Below are 26,587 nucleotides of genomic sequence, written 5' to 3'. Positions count from 1 at the left end.
GAGGGCAAGGAATACAAAATGGCTTCCGTGTTCTAAGATGGATGCCACGGGTAAATCACAAATGTGTTTGTAACAGGAGTGCTCTTGCTCGTAGCATAGCGAAAACACCAGGATATACTAAATGGATTATTTGCGGTTCACTGATACCAAAATTATGTATTTACGACAATGATGAAAACACGGGTTAAAATCGTCACGGAACCTCAGACCCTCCTTTTGCCCTTACATAGGCAATTACTCAGTCTATGTCAGAGTCTAATTCTATGCTCATTAGGTCAGCAACATGTTGTTGCATCATCATCCTGTCTCGTGCCTTTTCTCCTAATGTAGGTGGTTTTCTGAAACAGGTTGCAGCACAGAGACTACACAAAGCGGGACCACATTGGATAATAAGGCAGCACGAGAACAGAAATACTAGGATGACACCAATAACCATCAGAACCTTCCATCCCCACGCTGATATCAGAGTCCAAAACCACTCCATGAAGGACCAGTTTCCCTTGTCTACGTGTATAGAGTCGGAAATCTTGTGTAGCTTAGAGATTGCTTCATAGACAGTTGGAGCATTATTTGGAATAAATACACAGCAGCTCGATTGGATCATTCTGCATACCCCACCTCGATCTGCAAGTATAACATCTAGAATCATTCGGTTCTGTAACGTCATGAGGCGATCCGCTTGAAGCTCAGCTGTTAAGTTACTAAGGGCACCTGCAGTTTCTGTAATAGTAGATTCAACTACCCGTGTTAGTTGACGTAGATTTCTACTATTGGCCATAGGCCCCCAAAACGGAAGGAAACCTTTGAAAAAGTCTCCAGCTTCCTGACCAGCGGTGTCTTCCTTGCTGAAAACACCTCTTGCTAATCTGGTCTTGTGATAGTCTGGAGAGGCAGTGTATGTCGGAGGCAACAATCGAGCAATATAACATGAACCTGAAAAGTCAGCAGGCAGCCATGTATATGCTCTGTCCTGACAGATGAAGTAGGTACCCCTAGCAGTCAGAAAGGCAGGGGAGGAGTTAGACGGAAATACGTAAGTCTCAACGCACTCACTCCTCCCTAGCTGAGCTCTCGGATTTCTCCCATTTCCTTGCAAACAGACTTGACCTCGGTGAGGCACGACCCAGACTGGAGTGGAGCTTTTACGTTTACTTTCTCCCAAACTAAGACGATACTCTGTAGAATTCCAACTCAAATACACCCGTAATTCGTCTTTAGGGTAAGATGGAGAATTATTGACGTCTTTAATCATGTCAATGATTCCCTGGACTAAAGCTTTGTTGGCTGAGTTGTATTTAGTGGACCGTGGTGGACGCGGAGGATAGGTCTCAAGGGCATATGAAAAAATGGTCTGAAAGGCCTGAAATGATCCATTATAGCTAAAAGGCAAGACTAGATAGGGGATGCCTTTATCCATAGTGTGGGGTATCAGGCCACACACCCAGCAGTCTGTTGTGTTAACTACCAGTTGGTGTTGATGCAAGAGCTGTACAAATGTATTGTTAATAAATTCTGAGCGTCGAGCTTGTTCGTGTTCAGGGAATGAGTGAAAAGAATGCATAGAAGAAACAGTAGAAGTAGTAGGATCAAGGGGAGGTACTGTAGTTACCGGCATGAAGATCAAATGTACACCAAAGATGATTCCACCCACCAACGTTATCAAAACAATTAAAAATGTAACTGCACATTGCATTAGAAAGCATTTGCTGTGAAGTATTCTGTACAGTCTATTTCTGCGAACATAAATTACATTCTCTCGTTGCAGCTCAGGAAGCTCCATCTTCTACGACCGTTCGCGACCACTGATGATGTGTACGTAGATGAAAATGCCTCTATCAGCCCTGGGAGTTCCCAGAACTAACAGAAAGATCGACCTTGTGTCTGACCCCCGCAGATTCAACTAGGCACACAGCCACGACCCTACGGCTACCCAGACGGCAAGGTAATTTTAAAACAAAAAGAAACAATGCAAAGTATTAGCAAACTTCCTGGCTGGAGGCAATGTATCAAAAATCAAACATGTAAAATGGGCAGTTTCCTGCTTTATTTGTCCATATTGCGAGAACGTAAGTTGTATCTCAGTTTTGCAGGAGCTGTCTGATCTGGAAACAGTGTATTTTCAGCCGACGTTGCAATGTTCACGTTTTCAGATGGCAAATGTTCAGGGTTCAAAAGAGCAGTTTCAGGAGGAGAGTCAGAATTTGGTGAATCAGTGATTAGTTCTGCATCGCTGAAAGGTATGAACCTGGGGATTTGTTCTGTTTCAGAGGTACCGATTCCTTTCTTTACCCAGTTGTCGTAAAGAAGTGGCAGAGGCACACGTTTGACATGTGTCGTATGGATCCAGTTCTTCCTTCCGGCCACACGAATAGCAGTTCTCGTTGCTAGCAAGACTTGGAAAGGGCCAATGAATCTGGGCTGAAGATTTTTCGTTCTTGCAAAATTTCTAATGACCACCTGGTCACCCGGTTTCAGCTGATGGCCTGGACTCTCCGGTGGCTTTGGCAATGCATCGAAAACCTGTTGGTGAATAAGACTCAATTTAGCAGTCAAGTCGAAAAGGTAATCAATTAACATTGGGTATTCCAGCTGCTTGAATTCTTTTGGTCTAGGTACCCCCCAAACATTTGCAGGACGACCAAAAACTATCTCATATGGACTAAGCCCTACTCTAGAATGTACAGTTGCTCTTGTTGATAGCAAAGCTAAAGGCAATGCGTCTGGCCAGGACAAACCCGTGGACGCTTGTATCTTAGCAAGTTTCAGTTTAAGGGTGCCATTGTAACCCTCGACTAAACCCGCGGACTGGGGATGATTCGCACTATGAAACTTCTGTCTGATCCCTAGGCCGGCACACACACTCTGCATAACTTTCCCTACGAACTCACTTCCGTTGTCTGACCATACAATCCGTGGCATTCCGTATCTGGGGAAGTATTCTTTAAGAAGAATTTTGGCAGTGGATAAGGCAGTATTGTCCTTCAGTGGGTATGCTTCGATCCATCTGGAGAAAGCACAAACTACCACTAGGACGTATTTCAGATTATTACAACGATCCATGTGAATGAAGTCTAGCTGGATCACTTCAAAGGGGCAGGAAGGAGGAGCGAAGTGACCTGCAGGTGTGGGGATTCCCTTGCCAGGATTATGCATCAAGCATTCCATACAATTTCTCACCACTCTCTCTGCACACTTACTAATCCCATCATTCTTCCAGACCGGAGCCAACATCTTACAAATCCCTTTTGAGCTGATGTGCGCTGCTCCATGTGCCATCGTTACTACTGCAAGCACATACGCATCAGGCAACATCCAACGCTGTTGTTCCGACAAATCAATCCAACACCCACTCGAGTCCAATTTACCCGTGCTCTCTTTCCATGCAAGCTTTTCCTCCTCAGTCGCCTCTTTCTGAATTTCTTTCACGCTTTCCACTGTGTCTTCACACATTCCAGACTCAGAAATCCATCTTGCAGACGTTGAAACATACATTCTACTCATCATATTTCTAGCTGTCTGTTTTGCAGTCTCATCGGCAAAAGCATTCCCACGACCAACATCATCCGTGATTGCTTTATGAGCACTGCATTTCACAATCGCAACTTCAGTCGGCAAGGTTAGAGATTCCAACAGGTCATTAACTAGCTGGCCATGTTGAATCTTAGTCCCATGGGACGTAATGAAACCTCTCTCTTTCCACAAGCGGCCAAAACTATGGGCCACGCCGAACGCGTACTGACTATCTGTGAACACATTCACTCTCCTTCCCTTAGCTAAAACGCACGCTCTTGTTAGCGCGATCAATTCTGCAGCCTGGGCAGAATTCTGACTCACTCTTGCAGTCTCCACAATCGTACTCAAAGTCGTTACTGCATAGGCAGCAGTCACGTCACCATTCTCCAATTTGAAGCAAGACCCATCAACATACAACGTTCCATCTGGATCTGATAACGGAGTGTCTTTTAGATCAATTCGTCCTTTTGTTTCTTCCTCAGTTTTGAAACAACAGTCGTGTGGTTCGGAATCACTCGACTCTTGGCTAGTCGGCAACAATGTTGCTGGATTCAATACATTGCATCTCTTGATCTGAATATGACTAGCTAACAGTGTCAGTTCATAACCTGATAATCTAGCACTGGTAAGGTGCTGCGTCTTGGTTCGGTTCATGAGTGTATCCACAGCATGAGGAACCATAACCACTAGCATGTTGTTCATTACTAAACCAGCAGATTGTCGAATGGAAGCTGCAGCTGCGGCTGTAGCTCTCAAGCAACTAGGCAACGCTCTGGCTACCGGATCTAATGTTGATGAAAAATACGCACAAGGGCGTTGTTTATCACCAAATTTCTGTGTCAAAACACTCAATGCACAACCTTCTCTCTCGTGGACATAGAGCGTGAATGGCTTACTGTAGTCGGGTGTACCCAATACAGGTGCTGAACACAGTGCATTTCGCAATTCAGAAAAACTCTGCTGACATTCGGCAGACCATGGCACTGGACTCGAAACAGTTTTCCCAGTCAAAGCTACCAATGGTTTTGCCAAAAGAGAAAAATTTGGGATCCATTGCCTACAATATGAGGTAATACCTAAAAAGGCACGTACTTCTCTCTGCGTGCTAGGAACATTCATCTGTGTAATTGCTTTTATTCTCTCTGGGGTCAAGTTCCTTCCCTCCTTTGACAAGAGATGACCTAGGTAGGTCACTTCTTGGCAGCAGTATTGCATTTTTGAAGGTGACACCTTGTGATTCAAATCTGACAAGTGATGCAATAAAGAAATTGTAGCTGTTTTGCAAGTTTCCTTGTCATCGGCAGCCACTAGAAGATCATCGACATACTGTACTAAAGCAGAACCAAGAGGAAGTACAAATGAGTCTAACTGGCTTTTTAATGCTTGACTGTAAATGGATGGGCTTTCACAATAACCTTGTGGAGCGCGTTTAAACCTGAAGCTTCGTCCTCCTAGAGAGAAACCGAAGATATCTCTGCTTTCCTCGGCTATCGGAATGCTGAAAAAGGCATTTTTCAAGTCGACAACCGAAAACCATGCTGCTGTAGCAGGAATCAATGTTAACAATGCAGTAATGTCTGGAACCACAGGAAACTGTGGAATCACAATTTTATTAACCTCTCTAAGATCAATTACGAACCTATATACTGGAGGTTTTGTTGGGTCAGTTCTTTTCAAAATAGGCAGTACAGGACTATTACAGACATTACCTCTAGTAGAAGGGCGATCACTCGTCTGCGGAGGCATAGCACCTCGTCCTCGACCTCTAGAGTTTTGCATAGAACTACCACGACCTCTCTGAGCTGCCGCAGTATTATTTTGCGTTCGAACTGGACACTCACTTTTGTAATGACCTTCCATTTTGCAATAAGCACATTGATTCCATTGGTATTGTGGCCTTTGAAAATTATAATCCGTTCTTTGATATGACCCTTGCTGCATGTTAGTCTGATTCGTGCGAGGCGGATATGCTTGCTGTAAAAGTACTTTAGTTTTTAAATCTTTCGTCTTTTTATCTGTTTTTTCCTTCTCTTCTTTATCCCTATTTTCATAGTACTGGGCAGTTGCAAGTATTTGCGCAGTCGTAGAGACAGCCCACGCACTTTCAGAATTCTTTAATTTACCACTAAGTTCTGGCAACAGATTGTGCACAAATTTATCAACAAATAATCTCTGGCCTCCTTCTGTGCTCATATCCTGACCACTATGATCCACAAAAGTCTCTTCGAATCTTGTGAAAAAGTCGGAGACGCTTTCGTCTTTCTTCTGTTTGCACGCGGACAATTTGTCCCAGTTAGCGCGTAATGCTGGCATTAGGGTTTTCATTAAATCGATTATTCTACCAGGCAAATTAGCAATTAAGGGTTCAGGTTTAGAACCACCTATTTGTTGACCATCCGCTGCAATTATAGCTGCCCAATCACCACCTAGGGCAACTGGATGATTCTCCTTACGAATTTTAGCCCAAATTGGTTGTGGTACTACATTACCAAATAGCAGATCTATGTCAGCAAGATTCAATACACAAGCGTCAACTGTTTGAGTCAACTCTTTGTAGTACCCTGCAGGATTTTTACGCGGATCTGGCAAGGCCTGTTTCACTGCTAATACTTCAGCTCGCTTCCATGGAATATGTATCCATACTCTCTGGAATTGGGCCGGAGCGGCTGCAATACCAAGCTGTGCGTTAGCTTGCACAGCTTCACGCCAAATTGGTGGAACCTCTCTCATTGGGTATTGACGATTTTGTTTCGTACTACGTTTCTCTAACTCTCTTGGTGAACGAAGGGATGGGTCATTCCTATAACTTAAAATCAGTTCCATCGCTTCTTTTATATTTTGACCGACTATCATACCTGCAGCAAACTCTTTCTGAACATTAATTAATTCTCCGAGATTTGATTCAGGGTCATTCTCTTCCAATTCCTCACGTAGAAGGAAACACATTTCATCGAACACATATCGTTGTGTCGGTTCATTCCATTGCATAAATGTATCTAATACATCCTGTACATTATATCTTCCCACTTTCGAAACCCATCTAAGAGCAGTGGAATCTAATATTCCTCTTTCTTCAGTACTGGGAAGCTGACTACGTCTCTGTACAGAGTCAGAGGTAGGAGTCTTAATCAGAGTTTTATAGAAGGGAGATAGAATATTAGAGACAGAATCAGTGATTCTCCGACGAACAGAAAGCGGAGTCATAATATTAGCAGAAGCAGTAAATAGAGTAGCAGTTAGAACAGATAAATCAGGAACAGTAGGAGTAGCAGGCAAAATAGCTTGTGAACTAGCAGGTGTGAGCGACACAGGCATAGGTAAAGAAGCCGGCAACCCTAGAAGAGGGGGTGCCAAAGGAACATTAATATTGACCACAGGAGGTACAGGAACTTGATTCAGGGGAGCGGGAACAGGGACACCAGGTTGTCCAGCAACCGGTAATTGAACATTCGGTATAGGTGGAGCCGTAGCACCCTGTGCATACGGTGGGGGTGATCGTAACAAGTAAGACAACAGGGGATCCTTTTCAGGGTCCTCTACTATCTTAGCCGTACTCGATGGCAAAGCAGGATAGCACTTGTCTATCGCTAAATTACGTTCTCTATTGGCTACCTCCATTGCCTTCTCAGACTCGTTGAGTTGCAGCTGTTTAGCAGACTGTTCTAAAGTCAACTCTTGCTCTTTCTGTTCTTTCTTCAACTTTTTAATTTCTCTCTGTTTAGATTCTTTTCGCCAATAACGGAAAGAATCAAACATTGCCGGCCGGGCTTTCTTCTTAAACAACCTTCTTTCTAGATTATCGAGAACTTCAGGTTCAAAACTACCATGTAGAGGCCAACTAAGGACACCATCTTTCTCTGTATAGTGGATCCATATCTCGTTATAAGAGATAGGGCCCACACCAAACTTGCAATATAGATCATAAAGGGGAGTTCCAATCGGAGGAACCAAACACGAGTCCTCCAACTGGGAATCACTGTTGCAACTAAAACAAGACAACATACAATTTTTCCGACTTACCATTTTATAATCCGGAACACAACACAAACAAAACACAAACAGAAAAGATGCGCACTCGAACCAAGAACTTAGGCCTACCAGAACTGACAAATGTATCGATACCCGAACTGAACAGAATGATTATCGTAACCAGAATAACCAGTGATAATCTTACAGAACTGAACTGAACTGAGAACTAAAAGGACAAAACCAAACTGAACTGGGAACTAAAAGGATTATCCAAACAGGAGCAACCCTTACAAAATAACCAACTAGCAACCACTGAATACTTAACTGAGGCACTGAAGACGTCACCAAGGAGAAACCCGTCACGTCTCGCCGTACTGAGGACTGCACCTCGGGTCCAAGACAGGGCGACGGTCAAGGCAACGGACCACTGCAGCCGTCTGAACGGGAACCCTCGTGGAAGAGAACGTCGGGCCACTTTTGCGATATGCCGGGATCGATGAAGTGGGGCGCCTCCCTCTGAAATCTTCACACGAAGCTCCTCGAACTCTTCAGGCTTTTGGACCGGTACCGAATGACGTCGCCCCACGTTGGGCGCCAATTGGAGTTCTGGACTTTTTGGTTCTGTCCAGAGGTGTCAGGGATAACACCCGAAGACCCCGGAGTTCTACCTGTCTCGGTGCACTAACAAACAGAAACACGGGCTTCTCGATGGTGGCGTCAAAGACCAAAGGTTTATTACTGCAGGGACACAGAAGTCACAGAAACTACACATGGGCAGTATCTAGGAGCCTGTTCGATTTGTACAAAGAGGGTTGCTCCTTATATACTAAATATTCTGCTCGGGGCAAATTCTTTACATGTTACCACAATTCTAAACATTCGTGTCTTAAACAATAAATATTTGGCGTCGTACAGGAATCATCAACAATATCTGATGTCAAAACATTACGAACGAGGGGTTCCCACTATTCCATCATAATCCCATGTCAACTTCTCATTCAAGACCCGGACCGCCTCATCGTAAATTTTGTTACCTCCCCCTAATAAAGGCCCAGAAGGAAAGGAGCAGAGCCAGGTGCAGAAGATAGAAAGACAGGATAAGAGATGTTTGTGGGTCGTAAATGGGCACGGTTACCAGCTTCGGCCGCCTAATCATGATCAGGCCAACGAACACGAGAACCAGTATAGCAGGACTGGCCTCAGGCTGGGGAGGCAGCTCTTGCCGAGTCATGCTGCCACAGCGTTGCTGGCCTAAGGTGCACGTGTCACTAGCAAGGTGAATCGCCGGTTAAGGCCTACGTGTCCTTAAATGAAAAGAGGTCATTGCGTGTCCATTGACTATGTGAGGGCAAGGAATACAAAATGGCTTCCGTGTTCTAAGATGGATGCCACGGGTAAATCACAAATGTGTTTGTAACAGGAGTGCTCTTGCTCGTAGCATAGCGAAAACACCAGGATATACTAAATGGATTATTTGCGGTTCACTGATACCAAAATTATGTATTTACGACAATGATGAAAACACGGGTTAAAATCGTCACGGAACCTCAAGAGTCTCAAGGTGCTGGGGGAGGGGGAGAACAGCCCCGGGTCAGTCGATGAGCCAGGTCTTCAGGTCCTTCCTGAATGTGTGGAGTGTTGGAGAGCGTCTGATGTTGATCGGGAGCTCGTTCCAGGTTTTGGCTGCGATGTAGGAGAAAGCTCTCCTGCCGACTCTGCTTTTGCGGATGCAGGGGACCCTCTCCTAGGGCAAGGTCAGCGGAGAGGAGTGTTGTGTTGTCCCTTTAAGTTTTTCTTTAGAATTGTTTTTATTCAAAGTTCTGTTTGCCTGCAGGATTCTTTTCCTAGCTTCTGTGTGGACAGTTGCTGGGGAAGAAGTCCTGTGTAGGTTGTACCCTACCTTGCTCCTGTGCTTTCTACAAATAAATATTCTTAAATTCAATTCCTGTGTGGAGTCAACTTAACAATCTTGGCGACGATCTACTGAAAGCGCTAGGAAACCCAAGAACCCTGATTCAAAAGGAAGAAGTATTCATCGCTTTTTTTTCCTGATTTTAAAGGAATGAAAATAAATAGGAATTCTTTGTGAGTTTACTGATTGAAAAGAGAAGATTTTCATCTCACTGGATATAAGAAGAATTTAAATGAAAAGCTTCTTTGGAATCATATTTGAATCCAGCAGAGAAAAATCGCCTCGTCGTGAGTAAATGACTATTTTAAAGATAGACAACTCCATTTTTTTTAAATGCGCACTAATTCAAAAGTGACTCTTGTTTTCTGTATTTTGCGCTAATTTCCGTAAAAATTCTATCTATCGGACAGCTTACTAACTAATGTGCATCTTTCAAATTGTTTGTGAAGCGGTTACCTTCAGCGCAAACTCTTCCTTCTCACGCGCTTCTTATGCTTCTACTTCTACTGCGGCTTGTGAGGTCATCGTGTCATACACGCAATACACGCAGCAGGGTTATGGTAGCGTGATGACGAAAGACGCACGGCGGCCATTTTAAATCACCATAGCAACGTTTTCAGCAACCCGAACGAGCTCAGAGAACGGATTACTTCGCTAATTCCAGTTATTAGGAAGAGTTAGTTTATTTATTTAAAAAATAGCTTATTGTGAACTAGTTTTCATTCTGAATTAAAATAATTAATATACATATATTATCTTCAAGTTCAGAGCGTTTTGGAAGTATACTCTATTAAGAGTTATTCATCGTGTTGGTTAAGCATGGGCGGATTTTGCGAATTGGCAATCCGCGAACTTGCGTATTTAAGGATTCGCAATCTGCAAATTCCGCGAACTCTCGCGAATGTAGCGGATTATTTTTATTTTTTTGGGGTTTCGCAAGTGTTTCTGCCGTTTTGCGAGGGTTTTTTACCAGTTCGCAAACGCGAACTCACTTGTCGGGTAGCAACGGTCGCGACCATGTTGTTTCTACGTCTGGTTCATCACAGCACCCTCTTTTTCACCACTGCCACCCTCTGTTTCACCACTGCCACCCTCTGGCTCACCCATGCCACCCTGTGTTTCATCACTGTAGATTATGGGGGGAAAAGCACACCTGCCCTGCCTCAACTGACATGAATGAATTAGGGGCTGATTGATTAATGTGTCACTGAATTTGAACTTCCAGTCTGGCACCTGCTTCCTTATCTGTAATTGCTTTCTGTTGCAGTCTAATTTTTTTAGCAGGACATTTGGCATACTTGTAGCTATTCTCTGAGCCTGCTGTGAGGGTCAGAGCAGGGTCATAGAATAGTTGCAAGTAGGCAACTGAACTCTGGAGGGGCCCCTCAGGAAGCACTAGAGGGAATGGTTACTAATGTTAAGATTGAACTTTTGCACCTGCTGAGTGCTTTCAGTTTTGCAAAAATCGTTTTTCTGCAATTTCGCGCGATTCGCCGGGCGCAAATTCGTGCGAGATCGATTTCGAAAGCCGCGAATTCGTGCGAATACACGCTTTGTTTTTTTTGCGGCGTGTTTGTTCGCGTGATTTTTTGCGTGTTCGCAAGCCGCTTGTAGCGCAACGTTTGCGAAGTTACCCTAGCGGTCGTACATGGGCGCGGCCATCTTGTTTGCGTGACGTAATTCCGTTTCCGGGCGCTATGTGTAATCTCGCAAAGTGTGCGGCTAGCTAGTACATGTTCGCGTGCGATCGCGGGGAAAATCTCGCGCGAACTTACCCACGCGGCCGTCAACGGGCGCGGCCATCTTGTTTTTCATTCATTGCTATGGTTCTGGGCATGCTTTCTGTATCCTCTGTCAATCTCTGCCATCCTTTGTTTGTTTGTTCTATTTTACTTATTATCTATCCCTCTATTTTTCTAGCTCTATATTTTTGTGTTTTCTGCTACTTTGGGTTAATTTTAAACTACTTTTTTGAACTCTTTTCTTCTTCCCTATTCTATTTCTTCTTTATAATTTACCTTCCTTTCTGCCCAGACCATGGTAAAGGGAGCCGGGAAGCAGCCCGCGAAGGGGAAGGGTCCCGCACCCCGTGCCCGGCTCCCGTGCGGGCGTTTGAGGGGGGAGCAAGTTATAGCTCGGGAGATTTTTAGTGCGGAGGAGGTGGCCGCACTAGTCTTTCATGTCCAGCGCCGCCTCCCCAAGACCATCATGGGAGGCGGCAAGATCGCTACCGGCTACGGGATCCGGGAGCGCCGGAAGCGGTGGGAGAAGGTGTGCCGGGCCATGTTTGAACACTCTGGGGTCCGGCGCACCTACAACCAGGCCACCCACCGCTGGACGGATCTCATGGACCGGGAACGCGACTTGCTGGACGTGCTCGGCATCAAGATCCCCAGGCTTGGTGAGTAATAGTAGCTATTTCTAGCTATTTCACCACTACTCTGTTTTCTCCCGCTCTGTGTGTTATTATATTGCAAATTTTGGTTTTTTACCAAGAGCAATAATGCTGCCGATTATATTGTAGGTAAATTATATTTCAAAATCTTCTGTGCATTTCAGGTGCACTGCTCTCCTTTTCAGTAGCCTTGCTACTATGCTTATTTGTTTTCTATTTTGTGTTCATTTCATTGGCCTGAGAAATTATGTATGAGTGTAGTGTAAAGAACTGCGTAATGCTAGACACTAAGGGTCAGATTTTCAATTATCGGCGCATCCCTGCAAAGTAGCATGGATGCGCCAGTAATGGGCCCAAAACGTCACAGAAGCCTTACGCATCTGTGCCGTAAGGTGGCGCATTGCTGGAGTTGCGTCACAACGATGGCGCAGCTCCAGCAATGCTCTGGGGTGCCCTATCTCCCCAATGCTGCGTCAAGCCGTACGTCTGCTTCAAGCAGGCGCAGGGTTTGAGTCACGCATCATTGTCCTAAAAGTGACTGATTGACATCTTGTAGATTTCCCTCAGCCACTTTTAGGATGCGTTCCTGCGCAGGAACGCCCTCCCTTGCGCCAGAACGCCCCCTGATGACGCAGGGCTTTACAACGTGATGCATCTCCCATATGCGTCACGTTGTTAATATACGCCGCACCATGGCACCTCTTTTGTTATGCCTCTGCGTCACAAAAGTCACGCAACAATGGAGCAAAAGAGCCGCAAGGGGCTTGTAAATCTGTCCCTACAGACTCAAGTCCAGTCCTTCCTTTGTACACCTGGCAATAAGAAGAAACAGTGGTGGTGGATTGATAGTTTGAGTATTTTAATGACTGATTAATGTAGTAGGAAACTTTTTAGTGTTGTCGCTGATCTGCAATCACGATGGAGTTTGTCTGTCAATTCGCGTGCTGCGGACTGCTGCCTGCCAGTCCTAGGCAAACCTTTTTAGTAGTTTGTTTAGTGAGTTGCATAACTTTCCAAGTTGATGGTCCGCAAATCAAGCAATACTAATATCGTAGTAGACCACATGAGATAGGTCAATATATCCCGTTGAATAGTTGTCTATTTGCTATTTCACCAAAAGATTTTGTTATTGTTCTTTTGAAATGTTTGATTTGGTTGACAACAATCATCCATGTTTTTGGGTCTTTCTTTCTTTCATGTTGTACATCAGCTCCCCCCAGGGGCAAGAGGACATTGGAGGAGGCTGCTGCTGCTGAACAAGGCCAGGATCGGTCAGGCGAGGGCTCCATTGCTGGCCCCGGTAAGTTTTAATTTTAATATAGAGTACCTATTTTTTCCTAGCGTTCCTCATTCGATTTTTTCTAAATCGTCTTTGATCTTCTTGTAGACTGTATCTAAATTCTTATCCTGCCTCGACTATGACTCCCTGTGGTATTACTAGATTATTCTTATTTGTCTGTCTGTGTAGCTAACTAAGATTGAACATTTGGCAAAAGTTGTAAAACGAAACTCCCATTCTAGTCAGCAATAGCTCTATGCACTGAGTGCAGTCCTCTGGGATTGTCCATAATGTCTTTTCAAGTCTTCTAAATGTTTATGCTTTGACAATTACCAACAATAAAAAGGTGAATGACCACCAAGAAAGAATAAGATACTACTTTACTTTTGGTTTGGATAGGAGGACAATCCATACTACTACTGTTGCAGGGACAAATCTGTACAAACAGAACTATGGGCACTAAAGTGCATTGTTTATCAATTATAATAGGCGCAGGTAGACTTTCCACATAACTCAGTGATATCAGACTTTGAAGTACCCCCAATCTCCTTACTGACTAGATAGTGTGGCAGAGTCATTTAGCTCCCGAATTCATCGATGATTGATCCCCAATGAGGATTATCCAACGCAGGACAAGAGTACGGAGTCAGAGTCCAGAAGTGTCAGAGGCATGGGCTCATGCATTACAAATTGCAAAACCTTTTGCTCATTCACTCATGACCAAAAACCACAGAGTCTATTTAAGTTTTAAAGCTTTATCAAAAGTAAAAATATTTATTAAAATGAAGCTTGTCATAAAACATAAACGGTTGATTAAAAATGGAAAAGTGCTTATAGTGATTTATTTCACACATTTATTGTGGGCGAGCCGAGCCCTCACCTGGTTTGAACTTTAATTTTTCTTTTTGGTGCTGAATCGTTGGTCCCTCCGTCCTAGTGATGATGATTTGTTCTTAGAAGTGAAGCTTCTGTCTGTTATGAGATAAATGGTGCGTGTTAAAAAGCAAGCATTCATCAGTTGTGCCAAAAAGTGCAGCAAGACAACACCCTTCCCTGGAAAAAGGGACATTTTTACTTTAGAGTAGACAGTCACAAATTATTAGATTGTTTTCTGTATTCCTAGACAAAATACTAGTGATTGGTGTATGTCTATGACATCTAACATTCTTAAATGTACTTTGTAGGTGGAACATCTGGTGCTGGGCCCAGCGCGGAGGTGGAGGAGGAAAGTTCTGGGGAGGAGGCGGTGCAAGTGCCGGACCAAACTGCTGTGCGGGTTGCCACAGTAGTGGCGGGCAGTGGTAAGCTCTTATATTCCTTACTTATTGAGATTGCAGACTGCATAGTGTGCTCCCCGTGAGAAAACGTAAGGTTTGTCCAGATGAGAGACATGAAGAAGAATGATTGACATATAGTTTGAATGGATGGATGCCTGGATCATGGTACTATCTGACTCTTAGATAGCATATGTGTATCTTGAGAGAGTAGACGGGCACTGGATGAACTAAGTGTTACTTTGAAGAGCATGTAACACCGCACCCGCACGTCCGTCCCAGTGTAGGAAAGGCAAGGAAAAGAAGTTGTAATTTTGTCCGAATACTACCATGAATAGTAGCAGTAGTTTGTATTGCAAGCACAGCATATATCCGGCTATTACGATGGCCACTCACTACCTCTGTTAATAAGTTTAGTAGAACTCAGTCATTCTTGTGTGGATGTATCACTGTTCACTCAATAAAAAGCAAAGCACCTAAAGTCATCCCATATGTAAGCAAATACATACCATGTGCAGTGATAGATAATCAGATTATTTATCTTCTTCATTTTCCTTTTCTACTATCTATTCATTGGCACTGTAGGGTGAAAGTTAAATTAATTAAGCAGTAGCCCTTGTAACAGAGTATTCTCAGTGACACCCGTAATAGAAAAGTAAGAGCATCATCACCTGCATGTACTGGACTGGTACAGTAACGCAAGTCTGTCTCACTCATCATGGCGGGCGTCTGTTTTTCTCTGGTGTAAGTTGACTGCGCTGGCATTATGCCGGCTTGCAGAAGTTAACGTACCAATTTTGCTAAACAAGAGAGAAGAAGAAGAATAAGACTGGTGTACTGTCATAGTTGACTCTAATGGAGTGAGTCCATAGTGCTCGTAGAATGGATTCCTTAAATTCCCACTAATGTTACAGCAAGGATGCAGAAGTGGGAGGTTAGATAGATACTGAACACAATAGTTATGTACTGCGCTTGCAAGTTGCTACTTCTACTGTGACACAGCTTTCTGCTGAATCATTTTGTGTTAATCTTAAAGAGCATTGGTTACAGACTATGTCTTTCTTTCTTCATATAGATGCTCCTTCCAAACCAACAAGGAAGGAGCTGGCTGAAAGGGCCCGGCAACGGAGGCTGGAGGCCACTGTCGCCGAATATCGGCGGCTGGTGGCCCAGGAGGAGGAGGACACGCAGAGTACGTCAACAACATCCACGGCGACACCTGCATCCTCCTCCGCGCTCCCTGGGTCAACCAGTCAGCGCAGCAGGTCTCCAGCGGTACGGAGCCGGGGTACCGCAGCCACCCGCCACAGCCGAGCAGCAAAGACATCAGCTGCCCCCCACAGCAGTTGCAAAAAAAGGATGCACCGCCTTTCCCTGAGGGTTTCCTACCTCGAGCAGGAGCTCCTCAACACCAAAACCCTGCTTGAGACCCTCCGCAAGGAGCATGCTGACCTGGCCCGAAAAGTTAACAGCAGCCAGTAGGAGGAGACTGTCCCTTGCCCCTTTTTTAAAGACTTCTGGGGGTGGGAATTGGGAGTTGGGTTTTCTACTTTTTTGGACTTCGTTTTCAGGGACATTCGTTGGGGTTCGGGAGGGGGGTGGGTTGGGTCTTGTGGGAGATTTTTTATGTTACTGGATATATAAATATACTTTAAACTTAATCTTAGCATATGTTTTTTTACTGCTTTTGAGGCTGGTGGGTGGGGGTTTAACAGTCCTGAAACTTAAGTGGCATCTTGATTCAAGTTGTGTAAGTACTAATGGCACAAATGTTTTCAAAACGAAGTGCCTCTCACAGAGTAAGTGAATTCAATAGTCCTAGGACCGTCACTCTCTCGTCTCTCCTAATACTCCATTATACTACCTCCCCCAAACGCTTATCTTACCTATAATTTGTGTTTGGAAATAGGGCTAGGCACAGGGCTGGCTGCACGCGAAATGGCGATTAAGGTTGGCAATCCTGGGCGGATGAAATGTCATCATTGCGGTGGTACTTGTGGTGTTACACAGTGGCAGTTGCAGCATCTGAAAAAAAAGAAAATGAAACCTTGTTTGTCCTTACCGTAGCATTAGAACGGTACGATAGAGAATATAGCAGGTGACAGTACACTAGAACAGTGCCACAATGTAGCCTAACAAATGGTAAAGTATTTAAAGTATAACTACTACTTGCGTTGAATTTCTTTGACATTGGCTACTATTACAAGAAATAGTACTGAAGGTGAAGGACAAAGCAGCGTAATAATTTCATTTGCCACGTCTAGGAGGAGGATGTTCTTGATGACCAATCAAGTTGATGGCGCACATGAAAATCTGCTTTCATTTGCCAATAGTGACTCGGTGTCAAGCTGAGTAAGAATATATCCTCGGATTCCTTCACCAGCCTGTTGCTATGACCTTATCCTCCCCAGCAAGTGTGTGGAATTATTGCTGTCATTTAGTCACACATCAATCAAAACCACACAGCCCGGGGGAAGAGGGTTAGGGTTTGGAAAATGGATGGGAATGGGGGTTTTTGGGAAAGTTTTGTTGAGAGAAGAAAAAAAAAGCACAGCATGGACAAACAATAATTGAAGATAAACAAATCTTTGGGTACAAAGCTAACCATAAATCTTTTAAGTGACATAAAGGAAGTGCATGCACTACTGCATGCATGGTTACTGAAAAGTAAGTAGTACTTTCGACAACCGTGAATGAAAGAATGCGACAGTACAGGGCTGCAGTAATAATTATGCGTTTTCACTTGCCTATCTCTGCACTCAGAGAAACACTTCGTACATTAAATTAGGTTAGAAAAATGGCAGAAGTAAAACCTATCCAATGGCTGTAGGGATGAATTTAGAAGCAGAGATCAAAGAAATGCAGAGTCACACTCATAGAAGTTCACAGCAATAACATTACTTAAAAGATAATTAGAAAAGAACGGATACTGTATCTGTATGTTGTTGTAGTTGTCCTGTTGAATTTGGGAAGTTGTAAGATGCATCCAACCATTCCTCTTATTAGCGGGACTCCTCCATTCCATCTGACGCTCCGTCCATCAATGTTGGTGACCAGAAGACACCCTGTCCACTGCCTGCCTTGCGGATGCTGAATTGCGGCTCGCTAATGTGAAGCCTGACTTCATCCTTTTCCCATTGCACAGGCTGAAACCCGGGCTGTAATTATTGATGGAAAAACAGGAAGTGATATTAGAACACCACTGACAAATAAATATAAGGTATGTACGCTGTGTAGTGCAAAAAGTCACACTTTGAGTTTCCTAATAGACAGTACAATATTTTTGAAAGTGCGTACTCTGTCTGAGTCTCCTTTTGAAGGATAAATAAGTATGGGCAAATTAATTTAGCGGATCTTTCCCCTCAAACTAGGTGTACTGTAAACAGTGTTTTAGAACAAAATTAGACCTTCCCAGCAGTGCTCTCAGACCCTTACTAAACCCAGTTGTAAAAATGTAGAAGACCCCAATCAGATCTCAAAAAACGAGGCCTAGTAGAAAATGGTGACAAAACGTACTTTGAAAGTAAAGTAGGGCCAAATCCCCCCTTACCCACCGTGGATTGTATTCAAACCACTTGCAAGCAAGCAAAAGTATCCATACCCAGCATTGCTCCAAGACTCGCAAACCCCCCCACAAACAGCCCCCCGCCCAAACACATCCAATACAATACTGCTAACCCTAATGAGCCCAAAGTTAAGAATAGTGGCAAACGCTTTCTTTAACTAGGCCAAATCCCCCCTTTCCCACCATGGATTTTCTTCAAACCACTTGCAACCAAAATTACACATTCCCACGAGTGCTCTAAGACCCCAGAACTCAGTTGCAAAAATCTAGAACACCCCGAAACACAGGCAATCCTGCCGCTAGTGCTAACCCTAACGAGCCCTAAGTTAATGTGCCAAAACGCTTTTCCTCATGGATTTTCTCCAAAACACTTTTATCCGGTATTAGACCTTCCCAGCAATGCCCCAAGACCTGCCAACCCACCCGCAAAAAAGCACAACACCCCCAAACAGGCAAAAAGCAAAAATGGAAAATCTCATACTTAGATTATTTTTCGGCCTTCTTTCAATTCTGTCCAAACGCGCTGTGCAGCAAGGTCATAACTCGACTTTTCTACCATGGATGTCCTGGAAAACAAATGCAATGAAAAATTAGACTGTTCCAGCGTTGCTCCCAGACCCCAAAACCCACCCACAAACAACAGGAACCCCCCCAAACAGGCCACCGAAAACATGATAGTGATCAAAAAGGCAAAAACTTTTTTTGCTCTGATTTTCTCCAAACCACTTTTATCCGGTATTAGACCTTCCCAGCAATGGCCCCAGAGCCGTCAACCCAGGCGAAAACAAGTAGAAGACCCCCAAACATCCAAAAAGCAAAACTACAAAAATGGGGACTTGGTAATTTTCCAGGAAAATTTCCAACATCACTCCACGCGCGCTCTGCAGCTAGGCCCTAAATCCCCTTTGCCACCACGGATGTTCTTCAAACCACTTGCAATCAAAAGTATCCATACCCAGCGTTGCTCAAAGACCCCAAAACCCACCCACAAACACCAGGAAGCCCCCCAAACAGGCCCCCGAAAACGCTGTAGTGAGCGAAATGTCAGAAAATGCAAAAACGTTTTCCTCATGGATTTTCTCCAAAACACTTTTATCCGGTACTAGACCTTCCCAGCAATGCCCCAAGACCCGCCAACCCACCCGCAAAAAAGCACAACACCCCCAAACAGGCAAAAAGCAAAAATTGAAAATCTCTTACTTAGAATATTTTTCGGCCTTCTTTCAATTCTGTCCAAACGCGCTGTGCAGCTAGGTCATAACTCCACTTTTCCACCATGGATGTCCTGTAAAACAAATGCAATCAACATTAGACTGTGCCAGCGTTGCACCCAGACCCCAAAACCCACCCACAAACACCAGGAACCCCCCCAAACAGGCCCCAGACCCGTCAACTCACCCGCAAAGAATTAGAACACCCCCACAAGTGCAGAGTCTTTCTTCATTGGGCGTAAGCCAGCCATCTGCTTTGAGGGAAATCGGAGTCTGGAGGAGGAGGATAGAGGAGCACGTTCTTGTGAACTTGTGAACCTGAGGAATAGACTGCGGCACCTTCAAATCAATTATCAAATAAGTGAAGACAGTTCTGCTGATGGGCTTGTTTTTGTGATTAGGTGATTACATTTTTTTTTAATTAGATTTTACAAAACAAAGAAAGACAGACACAGAGGAATAAAAGTGAATAAGGACGAAAAAGAAAGTTATTGATTCATTGGCTCATTTTCAGGGCTCGGTGTCAGGGAAGAAGAGTTCGTCCTCATACTCATGCGAATTCAGGCGGGAGTACGTCACCTAACAGAGAATAAATTCCCTCATCTAAGTTGGTGACCTCCTCGTCTTCTTCCTGCGTGTATTCTCGTACTTTGTAATCTGGTGGTATGAGGTGCTGATTCATCTTGATCATTGTTAACATCTCCACATTTTTGGGCGAGAGGCGGGTCCTTTTGCAAGATACAATGCCACCAGCAGCACTGAAAACACGTTCAGAAGACACGCTTGTGAGTGGGCAAGACAAATAATTTATAGCCAGGTTGGTGATCTCTGGCCACAATTCTTTTTTCCCATGCCAATACGCCAATGGGTCATCATGAAGAGAGACCTCTGTTGAGTCATTCAGATAGTCCTGCACCATCGACTCAAGGTTCTCCACGGTTCCTCCACTTTGCTTACTTTTTCCTGGGACCATTTCAGAAGCAAACCCAAGCTCAGTTAGCCAATCCTCTTTTCCACACAATGTTACTGTTGTGTCTGGTGCAGATGATCCGGTTGCTGGTGTCTTTAACGGCTGAGAGGGAAAATCACTCAATTCTGCCACAGATGGAGAAGGGGATTCCATTTCTTTTGACTCCGGATGGCCTGCTGATGCTGATGCTGATGTACTGCCTTTTCCTTCAATTTCCTGCCGTTCTCTTTCAAACCGAGTGGCTGACATAGCTAGCCAATGTTTGTACTTTGTAACTTCTGCGTCATCAAAAGGAAAGAATACTCTGCCTGCCAGTGCCTTTTTGTACCGTGGATCCAGAATAGTAGCACAAATGTAATGCTGTTCTGTGTGGATCTTTTGAAGACGTTCATCGCAAAGTAGGCGCTCTAATAATTTCTCCGCCAAATCAAAAGCTTCTTGCTTTTCTTCATCTTTTTGAAACCTAGAAGACACCGCCTTCAGTTTGTGCTCTAGCATGCGCAACAATGGGATAGCTTTTCCCAAATTACAGTCCTCCCTGCTGACTGCACGCGTGAAGACCTCAAAAGGACGAAGCATGTCTGTCACGCTTTGAACTAGCTTCCATTGCTTCGCATGTATCCTCAGGTCCTTCATAGCTGCACCCTGTGTAAAGAAATACTGATCGACTACCGCACACTGCTCAAACAGACGCTCAAGTTGGTAGAAGGTTAAGTTCCAACGTGTTGCCACCTCCTGGATGAGTGCTTTCACTGGCAGGTTACGATCATATAGCAGGCGCCTCAGATGCTTCCGGGCCTTAAAAGAATGGTTGAAATGTGTGCACATTCTTCGGCAGCGTGGTCAGTAACTCGCACACTGGACTTTCTTCACTCAAGAATTTTTTGACAACCAGGTTTATACAGTGCGCCAAACATGGCACTCTGAAATAGTTACCCATATCCATGGCCTTAACTACATTGGCGCATTATCAGTGGAAACATAACCAATCTTGCGTTTTATTGGGGACAGCCATTGAACCACCTTTGTGTTAAACTCCTTCAAAATGTTTTCTCCTGTATGACTTGTCTCCATGCCAAACATGGCTAGTGTTGCATGTTTCTGAGCAGCTTTAAAAACGTTGTCCGGGTCAACACCTGCCCTTAGCTTTGCTGTAACCCCTGAAAAAGAGACCCAGTGTGCAGTAATGCACATGTAATCAGTGCCTGCGGAACTGGTCCACATGTCTGTTGTCAGATGTATAGTGTGAACAGCACTCTTCTGCAAAGCTGCCCCAATCACCTCCAGCACATCTTCATATAGTGTTGGAACCGCAACTCTGGCAAAATAGAACCGGCTCGGAACCTTCCATTTAGGGGAGAGCGTTGCCACTAATTCAAGAAAACCAACCCCTTCCACAAAAGAAAAAGGGAGAAGGTCCAGCGCTAGCATTTTAGCCAGCTTAGTGTTATACAGACGCACCATTGGGTGGTTGCGTTCAAATGGCGCACCTGAAAACAACATGCTTCTAATGGTGGGCTGGACCATTTTTTTACGGGAAGATGATGACTTCTTCGACCCAGTTACGCTCGGTGATGATGAACCTTTTTGCATTGGTGTCTCACTCTCTCCCACACCCTAAGTGTGGCTCATATATCTTGCAGGGGGTGTGCTGCTGACAGGGGTACTGGGTGTAAGTGAAGAAATGTTTGACGCTTCTTCATCCTCGTCATCATCAGATGAAACATCAACGGATACAGTTTGTTGACTTCCAATTCAGGCTTCCTTGATCTCCTTTAGGTGCGCAAGCCATTTGACAGTGTGCTGTCTCTTAAGATGACATCTCTGGCCTCCGGTACCATAGTTGGTATCAAGCTTACCACGACTAACTCCAAGCTTACAAATGGTACAAATGGCTATGTTTTCCCTTGTTGGGCAAACACTAAAGAAGTCCCAAACTGCAGACTTCAAATTTCTGTGGGGGGCGGAGGAGGCGATACTGGTCATGCTAATGCCAGATGAAGTGGAGGATGTGTGTTGCCGAACTTTACTAAGTTGTGCACTTGCAGCACTACTAATTGAGGAAATGGAGGTCGAGGTGGATGGAGGTCCCTTCTGTCGAGAAAATATGGAAGCGGTAGGTGGTGGTGTACTAGTAGTTAACTGCAATGGTGGTGGTCCCACTCCCATTGCCTCGTCGACAACTTCACCCTCAGCAGCTTTTCGGCCTAGGGTAAAAATGTCTGTTTGCTGCATGCCTGCTGGGGCTTCAGTGCCGTTTGTGATGACTGCGTCGTCGTCGTGAGAGTCTTCACCAGCAGTAGTATACGCCACTTCTTGTTCAGCGTCATCATCACCCTCCATAACTCTGAGACTTTCGGGGGCCTTCCTTTTACGCTTAGCTACCTTTGTCATATCATGGTGTGCCTCACTCTCAGGCAGCACTGGTGGTTCCCAAATTTCATCCATATCATCAGAAGCAAGGGGGCTTGAAGAAGAAGTAGACACCATCCTTGATCTTTTCCTTGCTGGGGATCTGGAAGACAATGAATCATCAGGAGGAGTGGCTTCCTCATGTGATACCTCGGCTTGAATGTCGATTTCCTGATGTGCCCCTACTTCGGGAGGAACAACTATTGTGGGCACTTGTGCCGCTCCATGCACCTCTGCTTGCGCATCTCCTTGCGCTGCCTCTCCTTCCACATGTACTTGGGCTTGTACTACTTGCACAGTTGGTTGTTGTTGCCGCTGTGGTTGTTGAACACTCGTCAGATGAGTTACAACAACCTGTGTTGATTGAGGGATGCTGCTACTTTCTTGCGATGAGTCAACATCACTGGTCAATGGTGATTGAACAACTATACTGGCTGCCTCTGCAGCACTCAAGGGCTTGGACTTAAGTTGGCGTGGTGGTGGTGGCACTGAGCCCAATGGAGCGGGGGTGCTGCTCCCAGCTTGGTCCCCAGCAGACCCCGCTGCTGCTGCAGGCGTACTTTTTTTCCCCAAAAATGTGGCGGGCGGCACACCAGTCCCCTTGGTAAGTGGCGCCACTTGCTTCTTCTGCTCCTTTCTGGCAACTTTCTTGCTAGAGGAACTTTTTTTGGTGCCATCTTCTTCAGATGTCAGAACCGCAGGCCGCAGTTGCACGAGTTGCAGAGTTGTCTTGTCTGTGGCCACACGTGACGTCGCGTGACGTTATGCTGCACACACCGCTGCAGGACTTCTTCCTGGCACTGGTGGTTCTCTTGTGCACCTAAAAGCAATGGAAGACAGAGGAACATCAGTTATACACCCCAAAAAATCGAAAAAGACACAAAAATCAGCACAATCCCATGCCATCCATGCCCTCAATGATGTTTAAATTCAAGACACCCCACAGAAAGACTAGGCCCATGCACCACTCACTACCCCTGGGCATAATGGATGAAAGCTAGGCAAAAAAATCGGTGCAGGCCTGAGAACACTGCCTGCCTTCAAAATGGCCCCTTGCATCCCAAGCACATGGCCAGGGCCTGCCTGTACCAGCACTCAAAATGGCCCCCACCCACATGGCCAGTCCCCATCAACACCCAAAAAAAGTTAAAACACGCAAAAATCACCACAATCCAATGCCATCCATGCCCTCCATGATGTTTACATTAAAGAGACCCCACAGAAAGACCCAGTCCATGCACCACTCACTACCCCTGGGCAAAAGCCCCCAACAGCAGCCCCAAAAATCGAAAAACACACAAAAATCAGCACAATCCCATGCCATCCATGCCCTCAATGATGTTTAAATTCAAGACACCCCACAGAAAGACTAGGCCCATGCACCACTCACTACCCCTGGGCATAATGGATGAAAGCTAGACAAAAAAATGGATGCAGGCCTGAGAACACTGCCTGCCTTCAAAATGTCCCCTTGCACCCAGAGAACATGGCCAGGGCCTGCCTGTACCAGCACTCAAAATGGCCCCACCCACATGGCCAGTCCCCATCAACACCCCAAAAAAGTTAAAACACACAAAAAACACCACAATCCAATGCCATCCATGCCCTCCATGATGTTTACATTAAAGAGACCCCACAGAAAGACTCAGTCCATGCACCACTCACTACCCCTGGGCAAAAGGCCCCAACAGCAGCCCCAAAAATCGAAAAACACACAAAAATCAGCACAATCCCATGCCATCCATGCCCTTAATGATGTTTAAATTCAAGACACCCCACAGAAAGACTAGGCCCATGCACCACTCACTACCCCTGGGCATAATGGATGAAAGCTAGGCAAAAAAATGGGTGCAGGCCTGAGAACACTGCCTGCCTTCAAAATGGCCCCTTGCACCCCAAGCACATGGCCAGGGCCTGCCTGTACCAGCACTCAAAATGGCCCCCACCCACATGGCCAGTCCCCATCAACACCCCAGAAAAGTTAAAACACACAAAAATCACCACAATCCAATGCCATCCATGCCCTCCATGATGTTTACATTAAAGAGACCCCACAGAAAGACTCAGTCCATGCACCACTCACTACCCCTGGGCAAAAGGCCCCAACAGCAGCCCCAAGAATCGAAAAACACACAAAAATCAGCACAATCCCATGCCATCCATGCCCTCAATGATGTTTAAATTCAAGACACCCCACAGAAAGACTAGGCCCATGCACCACTCACTACCCCTCGGCATAATGGATGAAAGCTAGGCAAACAAATGGGTGCAGGCCTGAGAACACTGCCTGCCTTCAAAATGGCCCCTTGCACCCCAAGCACATGGCCAGGGCCTGCCTGTACCAGCACTCAAAATGGCCCCCACCCACATGGCCAGTCCCCATCAACACCCCAACAAATTTAAAACACACAAAAATCACCACAATCCAATGACATCCATGCCCTCCATGATGTTTACATTAAAGAGACCCCACAGAAAGACTCAGTCCATGCACCACTCACTACCCCTGGGCAAAAGGCCCCAACAGCAGCCCCAAAAATCGAAAAACACACACAAATCAGCACAATCCCATGCCATCCATGCCCTCAATGATTTTTAAATTCAAGACACCCCACAGAAAGACTAGGCCCATGCACCACTCACTACCCCTGGGCATAATGGATGAAAGCTAGGCAAAAAAATGGGTGCAGGCCTGAGAACACTGCCTGCCTTCAAAATGGCCCCTTGCACCCCAAGCACATGGCCAGGGCCTGCCTGTACCAGCACTCAAAATGGCCCCCACCCACAAGGCCAGTCCCCATCAACACCCCAAAAAAAGTTAAAACACACAAAAATCACCACAATCCAATGCCATCCATGATGTTTACATTAAAGAGACCCCACAGATAGACTCAGTCCATGCACCACTCACTACCCCTGGGCAAAAGGCCCCAACAGCAGCCCCAAAAATCGAAAAACACACAAAAATCAGCGCAATCCCATGCCAGCCATGTCCTCAATGATGTTTAAATTCAACAAAACAGTTGTATCATGCACCCATAACTAACCCTGGTCCTACTGGATACTGTGGCTACTCACAATATATTTTATTTAATGTTCTGAAAAAGTTCCAAAATTGTAGTTGCAGCAACTGTAATGCCCCAAACAAACTTACTTGTGAAAGTTGATTTCTAATCCAAAAGTGATCCAAAGAAAGTCAAAAAGGCCTCAAATCCAAATATCCAGCAGCATCCACAAAAAGTAATCCTTCCAGGTCAAGATCCAAATGAAAGTGACCAGCACATGAAGAAAGCACTGGGAGGAGCCTGCTGGACAGGAACAGGAAGTTGGAGACTGTGGGGCACTTCCTTCCTCCCACCCCCACCCCCCCAAAATGGACTCCTTGCAAAAAAAGTGCAGGCAAATGTCAACCTTAGGAGTTATTCTGATAAAAATCATCATTTTTAAAAGGTTTATGCTGCTTGCTGGTGGATTCTTGTGCAAAATTGCAAATTTTGAAATTTCGCGAGTGCGAGATTGTTGCTGCTCGCCGCATCTACGTGTTCGCAATTGCGAACTCTCGTGATGCGTGCTGTGCAAGGTGGCAAGCCGCGATGACGTAATCGCGGTCGCCAAACTCCCGCGGGATCCCGCAGCAAGATCCAAAATGGCGAAGCACACGCAAAATATGGAGAAAAACAACTCTGCAAACGCTGAATGACGGTAAGTGAACGCCGCGCGCCGCAATATTGTATCACCAAGCAAAAAAATCCGCTGCGTGCGAATTTACGAGTTTTCGGCAAATTCGCGAGAGTTCGCGGATTGCGAATTTGCCGAAAATCCGCAAATTCCGCGAGCGGAACGGATTTTACGCCCATGCTTAGTGTTGGTCTTTAAGTAAGCTTCATTTCTTCATTATTTAAAAACTTTACTACAGTAACTGAAGATCTTTTCAATTTATATTTTCAACTGTTGCGTTTTGGAAATGATAAACTAACATGGCTTCGCAAAACTTCACTATACAGTCACCACAAGCTTTTTGGCCATCTGGTATAGAACCGTGTATGAAGTGGCTACAATGGAAAGCCTATTTTCTAAACTTTATTGA

This window comes from Lissotriton helveticus, chromosome 7 (genome assembly GCF_964261635.1).
Source record: "Lissotriton helveticus chromosome 7, aLisHel1.1, whole genome shotgun sequence".
In the NCBI taxonomy this organism is placed as follows: domain Eukaryota; kingdom Metazoa; phylum Chordata; class Amphibia; order Caudata; family Salamandridae; genus Lissotriton; species Lissotriton helveticus.
This window is presented reverse-complemented; position numbering follows the sequence as displayed.